At 44.0% G+C, this 14142-nt stretch overlaps 1 protein-coding gene across 5 annotated transcripts in view; it reads left to right on the top strand.

The window, feature by feature from the left end:
• The window catches only part of rtkna (rhotekin a), a 71082-nt gene that overhangs the window by 45265 nt on the left and 11675 nt on the right, over nt 1-14142 (top strand). The gene's annotated exons all lie outside the window — the stretch shown is intronic.

Consider the following 14142-nt stretch of genomic DNA (forward strand, 5'->3'; position numbering starts at 1 on the left):
AGCCACCTTCTAGCTAACACTGCTTAATCCTATCTGTTGTGTTTCACTTCCTGGATTAGATAAATGTGTCCAAGATGTGTGCTGATATTAAAAAATTAGTTTACACCTTGCATTGTGGAACACTATTGAACTATCATTTTAGCTGGGAAGAAATTGGATGCTAACATCAGCTGTTGTCTGATGGAAGCTAATGGGTTAGCAGCAATGTGGAGGGACACCAGCCATATTTCAAGGTAAAACAGCATTTTTTCATAACCCATTATTTTCCGTTAAACAGTAACCCATGTTAGCATTCAACAACCTCAAGCTAACATTTCCGTTTGACAGTGTTTCACAACACAAGGCGTAATTAGATTTTAATATATCAGCCCACAACTTGAACACATTTATTCAAGCCAGGAAGGAAAACATACCAGACAATAACGTTCACTAGAAAGTGGTAACGGAAGCTAACGGCTTAGCAAATATGTTGTTTTTCCTTGAAATATGACCTTATGTGTCTCCACATTTTCACTGTCCATTGCTCTTTCAGTCATCAGTAAGTGCTGAAATGATAACGAGTTGTTATCATTTATGGGGCTTGCCACCCGGAACACAGCAGTATGACTATTTAGCAACGTCAGAGCTTTCATTTCATCCATGAAAAGTGCTCCAGTGAGCATGGTCTGCGGAGGGTACAAATGCTGTAATTTCGAAAATCATCAGAACTGTTAGAACTGTGAAATAAGTGGCTTTCATTATAAGCTTTAATCCCCCAACTCATCCACACCCATCCTCAGTCACACACGCCATCTGAGCCTCATCTGTCCCTTTCTTAGCCGTTTTTACCCTCAGGGCAGAGGGAGCAAGGGTCAGTTTAGTCATATCCGGCTTTGCTTTAGCTCAGCTCAGGAGCCCTGCAGCTTCATGAATATTATAATGGATCACATTCACTTCAGGCCTCTCGCTGGTCAACAGTGATTCAAGAACAGAGATGCAGCACTCACAGCTTCACTATCTGCTGCCTTTTTAATTGTCTTTCTCTGTCCTGTGCTGCTAGAGGACGGACGAAAAAACCTCACCTCCCCTCCAACAGATCTCACGTGGGGGGAAGCACATGTGATTATATATACACATGTGCCGTGTATTCTAAATAAGGCAACGGTGATAAATAATGGAGAGTGATAAAAAGCAGCTTCGACTACAGAGCTCTTGGCTTGAAATGGGGCTCAAAGAGAGCACACCGATATATAAAAGCTAGACGGAGGGGGGAGATTACCTTCGTTTACATGGATCGCAGTATCCCAATATCGGTTAAGACGAAAGGCAACATTTCTGATTACTTCCCAAGTTGCAATAATGAATTGTTGACCATTCCAGGGGATAGGAGAGAAGATAAGAAGAGAGAATAGTGGACACACGGTATAAATAGAGCGGGGACCATCTGTGAGCTTACAGGGCTATAAATACCTCGCTGCCAGTCAAAAAACTGTTGGCACGACAAGCCATCACTGCAAAATTGACGCTTTTATTCAGTTTGAAATAAATAAGCAGCAACATCTATACGGGACATATAATGAGTTTCACATTCAGGCTAACATTTTTAGATATAAAATGTTTTTAAAGGCCCAAACTTAAATGCCAAGGCAAGAAAAGCAAACACAAATCTTCAATCTCTTCTTCCTCCTCGCCTCAAGTTTATTGGCAGCTGGCAAACAACAAAACCATATGGTTAGCAGAGGGGATGGATACGTAAGATTGTATGTTAGGATTTTATAAAAGCCCTGTTTTTGACCGTGCTGCGCTGCGAGACGTGAGTTTAAAGAGAGCATTTGAATGTGAAAAGGAGGCTTACACGGAAAAGGAATAGTGCTTTTCCAGATTTATCCCCATTAATATGGTCTTAACCCCACATGCTCTGCACTTATCTGCACCTCTCAATGTGTGTCTGCCGCACAGCAGAGAGAGCGGAGGTAAGAGACAACAGGGAGGAGAGTTTGGCAGGCTTAAATGCTAGTTAGGCCGGCTGAGCTAATTAGCCCCGATTTCCTCATCCTGATTCAGACGCGGAGGAAAGCCTGGGATTACTGAGTCGAGCATTGTGTGCGCATCGCTGAAATTGTGTCAGGCTGTTGCAACTGTTCGTCAGCTGGGGGGGTTTGGGTGCGCTTATACTGCAAAAGTCAACTAATGAGAGCTTTACAAATGTGGCACAGCGAGTCGCACAGCAAGTGTTAGGATGGGTTTGTGGTAGGGAGATAACTGGTCAACCCCTCACCCCGCTGAGGAGGAAAAGCAGCTTAGAAGTGGGGAACCCAGCGGGGATGCCGCGCTCCTGTGGGAAACTGTGGCACTGTGACCTTTTGTCCTTGACTCACTCCCACCATTTGACCCTTTAGCAGTTCCTTGTCAGCTCATTTCTCTACACACACTGAAAAACACTGCAGAAAAATTGACTGGGATCAGTATGGCACCAACGCAAGGGTTCATTTTCACCCAGTACAAGTTATAAGGCCACATCGATGCACGAGGTGACAATAAAACCAAGCTTTTAGCAGATACCATTTTTTTCAATAGCAATACATTGAAGTGATGTAGTAAGATCTCCCTGAATTGACAAGCAACCCCCTGATCAAGTGCAAAAGACACGAACAGAGTATGATACAGTTCAAAACAGAAGATGACAAAGACTGATCCAAAGCCAAATCCTTGTACATGTTAAATCATGTATTTAAAGTGTTCACACAAATAAAAGCGCAAAGTATTTTGTTATGAATAGCTTCTTCAGTTTCCTCAGGTTCAGTTGTCTTGTAATGTTTTAACAATGCCTTGCTCATGGCCTGGTTAGATTTGGGCACAGAAACCACTTGGTCAGGGTTTAAAAGGTCATATTTTGGCTTAAAATAGCTGTTTTTGTCTCCTTGTAAAATATCCATCGGTGTCACGCTCACAATTGTTGAAATACAGTCTCAAACTCTTGTCGCTGGTCGTCTGTAAATCCTCCACCTCCTGGTATGAAGGTCAAGTCTTAACATGTCATTTGAACTTGGTGTCCCGCGTTGCCGTGGACATGTCAATATGATGAGCCAACGAGACGTAAATACACATCAGTGGTTTTCTCAAATCCGAGATGTTATCCTGGTGGCTGGGCTGAGTAATTAAATACAGCCCATCGTTGATCCTTCTCATACATCTGTTGTCCTAATTGAAGGGTTCCATTGTAAAAGGAAAACAATAATTTCAACTTTTGATTCTCTTTTTTTAAGGTTAGATATTGATCATTTACCCTGTTGAATAAACAACCAGTTATGTGACACTGTTAGCCAGTCACAGGCAAAGAACCATTGTCGGCGATCAAATCCGAGGCTTGTCGTTGTGTCCTCCTCCTCCTCCTCCTCCTCCTTCCCCCTTCCTCCCTCTCCTTGTTTACCCGAGGTGTAGGGAAACAAATCATTCTGAGAGCTGTCTGTCACCATGACATTTGCGCACACACGCTGAGATTCTTGGAAGAATCAAATTAGTTTTTTTTTCCCGTTTGTTGTTCACTAGAAAGAGTTGCGCCGCACACTCCGCCCCTTCCCCTCACAGCCATGTCAGCGTAAGCGATGAGGGACACCGCCAGCTTCCTCACCTCTCTCAGCAGGAAGAGAGAAAGAACGGGCTGTAACGCCATGTGGAAATTCCCAGCACAGGGTGGATTACGATGTCCCATCAGTCCGGTTTTGCCTCAAATGTGTATCTTTTAATGTGATTAAAGCTCCTTTACTCTAGCTCGCCGCTTAGGGATGACCTCGCAAGGTGTTCTGACGAAGAGAGATCAGAGCAGTCTTTGATCAAAGGCCTGCTTCATACTCGTTCCCGCTCTAAAACCCTCCTCTGCTCTGTCCCGCTTACATGCCTAATCAGTTAATGACAGTATCAACTTGTATAATAGTCTGTAGTTGTAGGCCAGCATTGCCTGTGCCAGTGAAGTTCACTGATGAGGTTACAATATTGCTGTGTGTGTGTGTGTGTGTGTGTGTGTGTGTGTGTTTCTTAATTCATTAATTGCCTCGAGCAGCCCCCAGACAGTCCAGTGTGCCAACTACTCTCATTAGGGTTTCTCCATTACTGTTTGCTTGGAGAAAAGGAAGCTGTTTGGCGTCAAGTCTCCGTCTCTTTTTCTCATCCGAAAGCTGTGGAGTCCTCACTTAAGAGCTGTGAAACGCACAAAACAATGCCAGAAATGCTCAAGGACACAATTATCAGCATCACATTTCTTGCACATTTTCTCGCTGCGTTTTTTTTCAGCCTTTTACGGCCTGTTTAGATCCTTGAAGAGTTTTTTTGTTGTGCTTGGGAGGATTTACAATCTGGCTTATTATCTTTGAGCATTATTTTGTGTTTTGAACGCGGCCCAGTATGCTCCCCCTGGTCCTCTTAGAGGTGAGATGGAATAAGAACAGGAGGGGGTTCTGCTGTTATTAGTGTTATTCTGCTGCTGGTTCTGCTCATAATAACAACCCTGCAGGTTGAATGTATACCTTTTTTATTTTTTTCCACAGCCCGCAGTTATTTATGAGCCTCCCTTTCTCAAATCTATACTCTCCAGGCCTGTTAGTTATACACTGAGAGACCACACACAGTCTAACACACACACACACACACACACACACAGGTGCTCTAACACTTCCTATATGTTTTTTCTTCAAATGATTCTGCAGTTTGCTTCGCCTGCCTGCTGCCTCCTCCCAGCTTTCCACTATGCCACTGTATGATTATGCAGACCCGGTGTATTAGGCTGAGTGTGCACAGTCGTGTAAGAGCCATCAAGCTTTAGTGTGCCTATAAATTGCTGAGGAGATCACTGCTTGGCAGACTCTAAGCTCCCTCCGCTCTCTTGTCGTAGCTCTAAACAATTTGTTTTATAGCTTGAAATTCACTCTACTGTTGCTCTCCTTAGGGCCAGCAGCCAAAAACACAAATGCACTTGCAAGCGCAAAGTGCACGCAGAACAAATATGCACCGATTCACTTGCATGCACTCTGCATTCACGGGCATATTCCATCACCTCAAGCATGCGCATAAAACATGATTTGCACTCTCTAGGCCTGGGCAGTGTATAGATATTATATTGTTATCATGATATGAGACAATATGCTGTATATGTTTTAGATTTCTGCTATCGTTATATATTGATATGATGAAGTGTTGTCTTTTCCTGGATTTAAAAAGAGACATATTATGCTTTTTTAAAATTAATTTCCTTTCCTTTAGTTAAAAAGCCCAAAGTGTGCATCAACAGAAGCTCCCACAGAAAACACTGCTCCTTAAATGCCTCGTCAGTAGTCCCACCTTTAATTCCGTGACTTCTTTGACATCACACTTCATCACACTACATCACCAGCGTTGCGTAATTTGTGCCTGGTGACCCCAACTGTCAGCTGAAAACAAGGACTGGAGACATGGGGGGCGGTGGTGGCTCAGGTGTGGGTGAGCTGACCAATCAGAGCGGACTGGTTATTTGGGAGGAGGCCCTTGTAGAGATGGGAGCTAAAAAAAAAAAACCCTGAATTTGTCACCTGCAACCACTCCTGACTGTAACACCACTGTTGTAAATACAAATCCCAGGTTTATGTTACAATATTATCAGATGTGATGTCAGATGAGCTAACTAGCTAATAGCAGCTACAGTTAGCAGCAGGTGGCGATAACTTTAGCAACAAGTAAAGCTAATTGTCCATCGGAAAACTCCGTCTTTAACAGAGAGTTGAGACGAAGCAGCAGCTTCAGGGGGGGAAATGTGATCCAATTTCACCGACAAAGGTGGTATTGTGTGACATAGTGCTGTGAAGCATGACACACTTCTCACTGGAGAGGTTACAAAGCACAAATACAAGCAATTAATGTGCAAACCTGGACCTGATAGAAACACCATCCACTCTGTTACAAGTCGGTGTATCGTTAAAATGACTTTGAATCTAAAATATCTAGATATATGTCGTGTATGGCGATATAGGCTAAAAATATTGCTTCATTACTTCAAGGCTGTGTCGCCCAGCGCTCACACTCATGGATGCATACTCTTCCTCTCTTTAGCACTTTCTGTTCTGACTCCACCCATGATGTTCTGGGACCCAGCTGCACTGAAAACACTGCTTTTTGTGCGAGAACAGCTGGCTGCAAAGTCATTTGGACACATGCTCGCACACACCAGCACATGTGGGCAAGCACCACGCAGATACACACATACTTTTCCATGCAGGCCAGAGCTGAAACAGTCTCTATTGTCGGCCAATAATTGAATGCATAAGCTGTCGGGAAAGGGGAGGAGGGGGTTTACAGTGTTCCAGCTATAAGGGTGAGCTGGTCCGCTGCTGAAACTCTATAGCAATCACCTCAATAATGACATCAGCATGTTGGCACCTAGACCGGGGTACACAGGCATATTTGGCCATACGAGAGGGCCCCTGGAGTGAGTGTGTGTTAAGTGTGTCCTGGCACTGAACAGACTTAGACTGCTTTGTAGCCAGCTTCGCTGTCAGAAAGGCGAATGCAAACCCTCCACCCAGTTACTGTTTCCCTACCTCCTCCTCCCCCGTCTTTCATGACCAGTACCCAACCAGTTCCTTCACTGTTGTTGTGCCCTGGCTTCCCAGCAGCAGCTGGAGTATGGGACTGTAGGGATGTTGTTCGGTGAATGGGACCATTGTTTTTGAGTGGTTTGGGTTTGGTTTGTCTGTTTTCTGTTCTCTGCTAATCTGACTCCGGGCTGTGTGTTTGTAAATCTGTGTTCACATGCGCACGTACTGCACTTGATGGGTGCTCTGCTCTGTCTCACTATATTGACATTGTGTTGTGTGTTACTGACGGCCTGCTCATTCCATTTCCTCCCCGAGGCGTCAGCAATTCACATCGCCGCACCATTTCATCCATTCACGTATATATTCTTATCCATTATCCTTTCTCCGTCGTCCTTCCAGCTCTTTCCTCCACTCTACTGGTGTCTACTTTCTCACTGTTCATTTTCTCTCATTTTCCAACCCTCTCCCGGTGTAATTTGCCATTGATTTTTCCCTCTCTCTCTTCATTTATCTCTTACTCTTTCTGGCACTCTTAACCGCTCCCTCCAGCCTCAACTGCAGCCGCGCTCGGGGTGTGGGAGAGGAAGAGGGTGAGCATGAGGGAAAGTAGCGGAAGAGGGTGGAGAGGAAGGCGAGGCACATACTTGTGGCCGGCTAATTGAAAGCCAGCAGTTTGGTCAGTGCAGTCCCGATTTATGGGAGTGGTCAGGAATCTGTGATTCTTGGTTATGTTTGTGTATGTGATACAGAGACATGACGCATTTGTGTCAATGTTCATGTCCGGGGCTGTTGAGAATTAAGGATTGCGGAGTATTTGACTGCGTGTGCTTGTTTTTGTGTGTGAATGAGTAATCGTCTTTTTATCTGCATTGCATCTCTGTTTCGGTCCTACTGTCTGCCCGTCTCCTTTCACTCTGTCTGTCCAAACAGCTTTTGTTTTGACTGCTGTGGCGTCTCGTCTGTTCACAAAGACAAAGGTTCAGAGTCAACAATGAAGAATAGGAGGCAAGGTTTTATTGTGGTTAGAGAACCCAGGCTTTAACAATTTCAGCGATCCTTTCTCTCACCTCTGACCTCCTTTTTACATAAGCATAAGGAGATTCTCTAGTTCTCTGTTGTGTCAGTGATGTTGACGTGCAGCTTGTAGTTGTGCACGTACTGGTGCTGCAGTAAAAGCTATGAACTGTCTGAATCGGTTTATTCTAAAAAGACTTGGACTCTGCTGCCATGGTGTGCTGCCTGAGGCCCTACTGTGGCACAGCAGAGTGTTGTACTAAATGCAAACACCAGCATGCCAACATGCTTATAATATTTACGTTGTTCATCATCTTAGTTTAGTGTGTCAGCATTGAAAAGTCATACAGGTCCTCAGTCTTAAAGGGATATTCCGGTGCAAGTTTAATCCATGTTTTAACACACCGTGACACCGAGTAAGACCCCCCCCCCCGAGAGATAAAGTTTGCAGACCGCTAAGCTTACGTAGTTTTAGCATCCTCAGAAACGACCGCACGACAACAATACATTGCAGTAAATGGGTCCAAGTATAAACCGCCATCAAAAAGCCACAAATAATGCTCAGAACAGCACCAAACTTCAGCAACATTAGAAACGGGGTCCCAGCACATATTTCGAGGCATCAAACATTTGATATTGTCGCCGAATTTGTCAGAAAAGACCCGAGAAGCCTACTTGTTGTGGGGAAGCCCTTTGATTACCAAGTGCATCCCGTCATCCTGCAGTAATGATCATCATTGAGCTGTTTCTAATGTTGCTGAAGTTTGGTGCTGTTCTGAGCATTATTTGTGGCTTTTTGATGGCGGTTTTATACTTGGACCCATTTACTGCAATGTATTGTTGTCGTGCTGTCGTTTCTGAGGATGCTAAAACTACGTAAGCTAGCCGTCCGCAAACTTTATCTCTCGAGGGGGGAGGGGGGGTCCTACTCGGTGTCACGGTGTGTTAGAACATGGATTAAATTTACACCGGAATATCCCTTTAAGCAAAAGTATTGGACAAGTTACAAATTTGACTCGATGATGGCATTAGAAAAGTCATCAACACGCAATTTCAAAGGCCTTGGAAGTTTCATGGTAAGTAGGTGGTAAATACAGCAACATATATGACATTTCTTAGAAATGATGATGAATTACCACAACAATTACCTTCAAATTCATTTAAATTTACCCCAACATTATTTGATAATAATATTCAGGTTTTTTTTCCCCAACAAGCAGCTGGTAATTTGTTTTGTTTTTTAGTTTGTAAATGCTTAAAACATTTACTTCAACATACTGGGCTTATAGCTATAAAGTTATAAAAAAATGGCACGATCGGCAGAAGTCGAGCAGAAACAGGTGTCCAAGAAATATATTTTAAGTTGCCAGATATTTATTGACTGCTGTTGGGTATTTTTTCAATACGTTTTAAAGAAAGAAATTCAGAATGTTACCACCTACCTATCGTGAAATTTGCAGGCCAGTGTTGCCAAAAAGTCCGCTGTTCATCGGAGTGATTACAAGCCATCTTGAGAGGGGAACATTAATGTCTCTGTACCAAACCTCATGGCAATCTAGCCAATACTTGTTGAGATCATTTAGTCCGGAACAAAGCGATGCACTAAACAACAGACTGAACGACAGACCTGAACGAACGTGAGTAATTTTGCTCAGAAATTTAAGCACAATTTATAATAACCCCTCCTCCCCTCTGTGACTTTCATTCTTAAGTGTTCTAAATTCGTGTGGTTCTGCTGTACAAAGCCAACTTTGTTTTTTCTTTAGGTTTTTTTTTTAAAACCCATTTGTATGTTAAACCTAACCCCCGGACCTATAGCCCCATGCTGGGACTGCAATCGTCTGGTCTGCTCGGGGATAGAGGTCAGAGGTCAGGGGGTCAGTGATCTGAACAGGAAAGCCTACTCATGCAGAACAACACATCGTAAACAAACCATTACACACCATCTGCGGCGGCGTCGAAATCCCGGCCAGTATGCGCGTGTTTGTGTAGGTGTGTGTGTGTTGCGGTGTCCCCGAGATCACACCCGGAGACACACAAGTGAGGATCAACACACACAGCCAGACGGGGACAGAGAGGTGACAGAGGAAGTGACCATCTGTTATCTACTGAGGCGTCAAATTACCTGCTGAAAGGTTACATCGGCTTTATGCATTATGCATGTACTGTGCGCACCGTTCGGGGATGCTTTGAAACGCGTATATATTGCTGTGTTTGTTTTAAAAACACGTCTATCATTATCTTTATTAGACACATTTATATTTTTTTATTTAACACAGGGTTTTTTTTGTAACCGAGGCACTCTTTTTTTTTCTTTTTTTTTTTCTAACACACTCAAGGAAGCATCAGTACGTAGATGGGAAGTAAATCACCTGCCCTGCGGCTAATGGCCAACCTGCTCCGCCATCTTCATGATTAAGCACAAAAAAAACTGCCAAAGTGTTCGGTCGATAAATTCTGTCATCACTCTCGTTCGAAGTTAATTGCTGACACGTAATTATGAAGTTTTCCGCCCCGGCCATTAGCGCAACTGACACGTTTTGAAAAGACAGACATGCTCTTTTTTTTTTTTTTTTTCCTTCCTCCCCCGTCAGACAGAGACACTATCTCCGCCAATTATTTCCACGCCTGCTCATTTACCGAGCTTCATGCTTCAACTACCTTGGCGGCAGATTCACTCGTATACTCTAGAAACCCGCCGCCTCTTTCTCGGCCGTCTCTTCATTTCCTGATTCCAGCCTCCTGCCTCTCTCTCTCTGTGTTGTTCTTGTCTCCTCTTGCGAGTCCAGCACCTTCATCGAACTCCCCCTCACTCGTCGTCCCCCCCCCCTCCTCGTCCCCTACACCCTGCCTTGTCTCTTCACATTCAGCGTGTTCTTTTTCTCTCTTTTCTCTCCCACTGTCTGTTCCCTTTCTTATCTCTCCTGCCTCTCCACTCGACCTTTCGCCCTGTCAGCCCATATCTCCTCCCGTAGCCTGGCTCTACCTGGCCTCTGTTCTTTTCCTCATGTCCCCTCTTGTTTTCACTGACAGCTTTACCTCCCCCTCTGTGTCGCTGCGTCCCCCGTTGTCCATCCACCCTCGCTTCACCTTCTTATCTGGCCGCTGTCCACGGCGCCCACTGGTGCAACACCTGCCACTTGAGAGACGCCGTGTGAGGGAATCACTGCGACAAAGTGCTTGTGAGGATTCGCGTGATGTTCTAAAATTAAAATCATCCACTCTAGGCGTTTGTCCTGCTTGTTGTGGTATTGTGGCTAAGCTCGTGTTGTTTTGGACTGTTTGTCTTGTACTTCTGGGTGTTTGTCTCAGTTAGCTGTGCTCTCTTGGCCCGACATACAGCCAGACACGTGGATTAGACTTCCATCTAGGCTGCTTGTCTTCTATTCTGAGATCCCCAGAAGGAGAAGCCTGTTAATTTAGCTGCTATAAATACAGGACCTCCTCAGCGGGTCACTCTAACACCCGCTGCATGGAACTGGACCGTGGTGACAGCTCCCTTACCCGGTTTATGTGTGTGTGCACTATATGTGTGTGTGTGTGCATTCCTTCAGAGCTGGCTGGCTAGCCTCCGGCGCAGTGGTGCATGGTTTGTGGTGCCACCATTGACAAGGACGTTTGGACAGAGCCTCTGCCGGGCTTTCTCTCGTTCCACTCTTTTCTCTCTCTATCCTTAGAACAAATTTCTTTTCTGGTCTGTCTTTGCTCATGTTCATCGCTTACATGTAATGGTTTTATGCTGATTAAATAATCTATCAAGAATCTTCTCAACGATCGATTTAATGGCTTCATTTATAAAACATGAGTTTGATCATGGTGATTTTTCCATTATTTGGGATAATAATGCATATATTAACACGGTAAATGTATGGTAAAGTGATTCCAGTAAGTTTCACGTTCATTTTGATTATTATCTGGGTAATATCAGGAATTAGAACCCTGACATTACATTGTTTAAATCATCCCATGCCGAGTCCAAGGGAGCCTAGTCAAATTAAGGCGAGGCAATATATCGAAAATATAGAATTATCCTAATATGAGACTGTGTATCGTTATCTGGATATTGTGATGTCATGATATGTTATAAGTGTTGTGTTTTCCTGGTTTTAGAGGCCACTTTGCTGTAGAGTGGTGTCACTTTCTGAACTTACCCCACTGTTCTACTTGTTGTAATACTTCTCTTAACGCATCATTAACGAGTCATTTATAAATCCACATTACTGATGATTATTGATCAGAAATCATTCCTACACTTTAATCGCCATATTGATATTGACATATTTGGTCAAAAGTGTGATGATATTTGATTATGTTGCCAAATCCAAGCTTTTGTGAAGTGCTTTTTTTTTGGCTATTGGCCATATTGACCCGCCCTAACCCAACTTTTGCGAATTAGTACATTTCTAATGATGTGAAAGAGAGAAAAAACAGCAGCTCTTATCGCTGATGGGCTGTTGTTCTACAAATGTAAGATATTTGATAGCTTGGGGAATTACTTAGGATTATTTGATTATCGAACTTGTCAGCAATCAGTCAAGTGATTTATGAAATGATTGTTTCCGGTAGGGATCGACCGATATGGTTAAAAATCTTGGTGTCAGAATGTAGGATAACTAGGATAATAGGTACGTTTTGCTCAAGTACTGTGCTAAAGAACAAGATGTACAAGAGGTACTTGAGTTTTGAAATGTTCAACTCTGCATTTATTTGATTATTTCAACTACTAGTTACTTTGCAGATTCAGAGTTGATTGGCTATTACTTGTGACGTGTAACTAATCAGATAGTGTTGTGGGCGGGACATTGAGTGAGACCACAGAGTGCCGAGGACCGTCAGAGGAAGCACGCTGCATCAGAATCAAGATTGCATTTTTGACCTAATTTATTAGATCGGCAACCGGACAAAAAAAACACAGATATCAGAAACCAAAATATCAGCCCTGATAATCGCTCTATCCCTACTTTCAGGGCTGAAGCCTGTCTGTCTTTCCTGTTGGCTGCACTCTCGTGTTTAGGATGTGAATTCTACAAATAGCAGACCATTTTTCATGTCTTCAACCTTGGCCTCATTTTTGTAGTATCGGCGATCTAGGGAATCCACATACCTTGCTCTCTTGCTCTCTTTTAAAAAGCTCCCTGTAAAAGTATTAACTCAAGTATTGACTGCATACACATCAAATACACAAACGCTGGCCTGGATGTGCATTTCCCTCCTCTCCCCTTTCTCAGTTCTTCTCCTCTCTCCAAAAACTCACGCTTGGATAAAGGGAACCGACCGGATCGATCGTCCCAAATCTCATAAACAAACACTTTAAAACTGAATTCCACACTTGCAACTTGCAGACATCCAGCAGTCAACTGATATCTGTGTTTATACTGTTTCTGTAATTTGGTCTCTTTTCTCTCACAGTCTTGAGTACTATAATTGCCTGAAGTGTTTATTTATTGACAGGCTTATTTGTGCAGCTACATTGTGTTGACAATGACCCTAGACTGATCGTCATCAGGATTAACACGTTAATTCACGCTCTGATTTTCTCCGATTGCTCTTCACTCTGGCAGAGAAATCTCCCAGCAATCACCTCAATCTCTTTAAATGCATGTCAGACTATTACCGACAGTCTTTTAATGTTTTGGTGGTTTGGTTTTGAGGCAGAGCAGTCGGTCCTTATGTGTGATTTAGAGCCGTTTGTGTGGCTTTCACCAGCACACAGAGCAATTGTGGTTATAAATCCCGAGCAGCAAGTTAGTTTTTCCGACGCAGAGGTTAATCGGAAGCCTCATTTTAGAGTGCGCCTCGTCCAAGCGCGAGGCCCTGCGTCCAAATGTGGAATTTCATGTCCAAACTGCATTCGCTCCTCTCCCACTGCGCCTCTGCTGAGCAGAGTGCGGGGCTCGCGCTAACGCAGAGGCAGGTAGAAAGGAGCAAAGGGGTTGCGGGAGGAGAAGAAAGAAAAAAGGGCCGAATGAGGACAGCGGAGTGGAACGGACGGTGGCGTGTGAGAGCAGGCGGAAGAAAACGAGCAGCGAAAGAATAAAAGCTTAAATCAAAAGAATAAAAAATTAATAAGAATCGGGCGGAGAGAGGGAGAAGATAAATGAGAAATATTGGAGCGGAGGGGAGGAAGGTGCATTTATCAGGCAGGAAAGGAAGGGCAAAGGGAGCATTAGAGATTGTTTGTGGGGAGAGTGTGTGTGCTTGTTAATGAATCGCTGAGGAGGGCGAGCACACGCACGTTAGCATACACGCACACACACACATCTGCAGTTGGGCAGATGTTGCACGCCATTTGTTCATATTGTAAAACACAAAGTAATCTTAATGCTTCCCAAATTTGCTCCGCCACTTCTTGAAAGCTGACCTTCCTGAGGGAAATCCTTTTGGTTTTAGGTATTGATGTGCAAATACATGATTTAAAAAGAGCACCGGCACTAACAGTCAAGGTCAACCCGGCGCTCCTTTCGCTGCGTCTTTGTTTGATTCCTGGATCCCTTTGTGCACTCTCATCCCTCTCACTGTGCTGACAGAGTCAGGAGGGGCTTAGAGATTTGTTTAACTCTGGACAGCATCACCAGAGGCAGAGCCA

Source organism: Sparus aurata, chromosome 5, assembly GCF_900880675.1.
Source record: "Sparus aurata chromosome 5, fSpaAur1.1, whole genome shotgun sequence".
NCBI classification, from domain to species: Eukaryota; Metazoa; Chordata; class Actinopteri; order Spariformes; family Sparidae; genus Sparus; species Sparus aurata.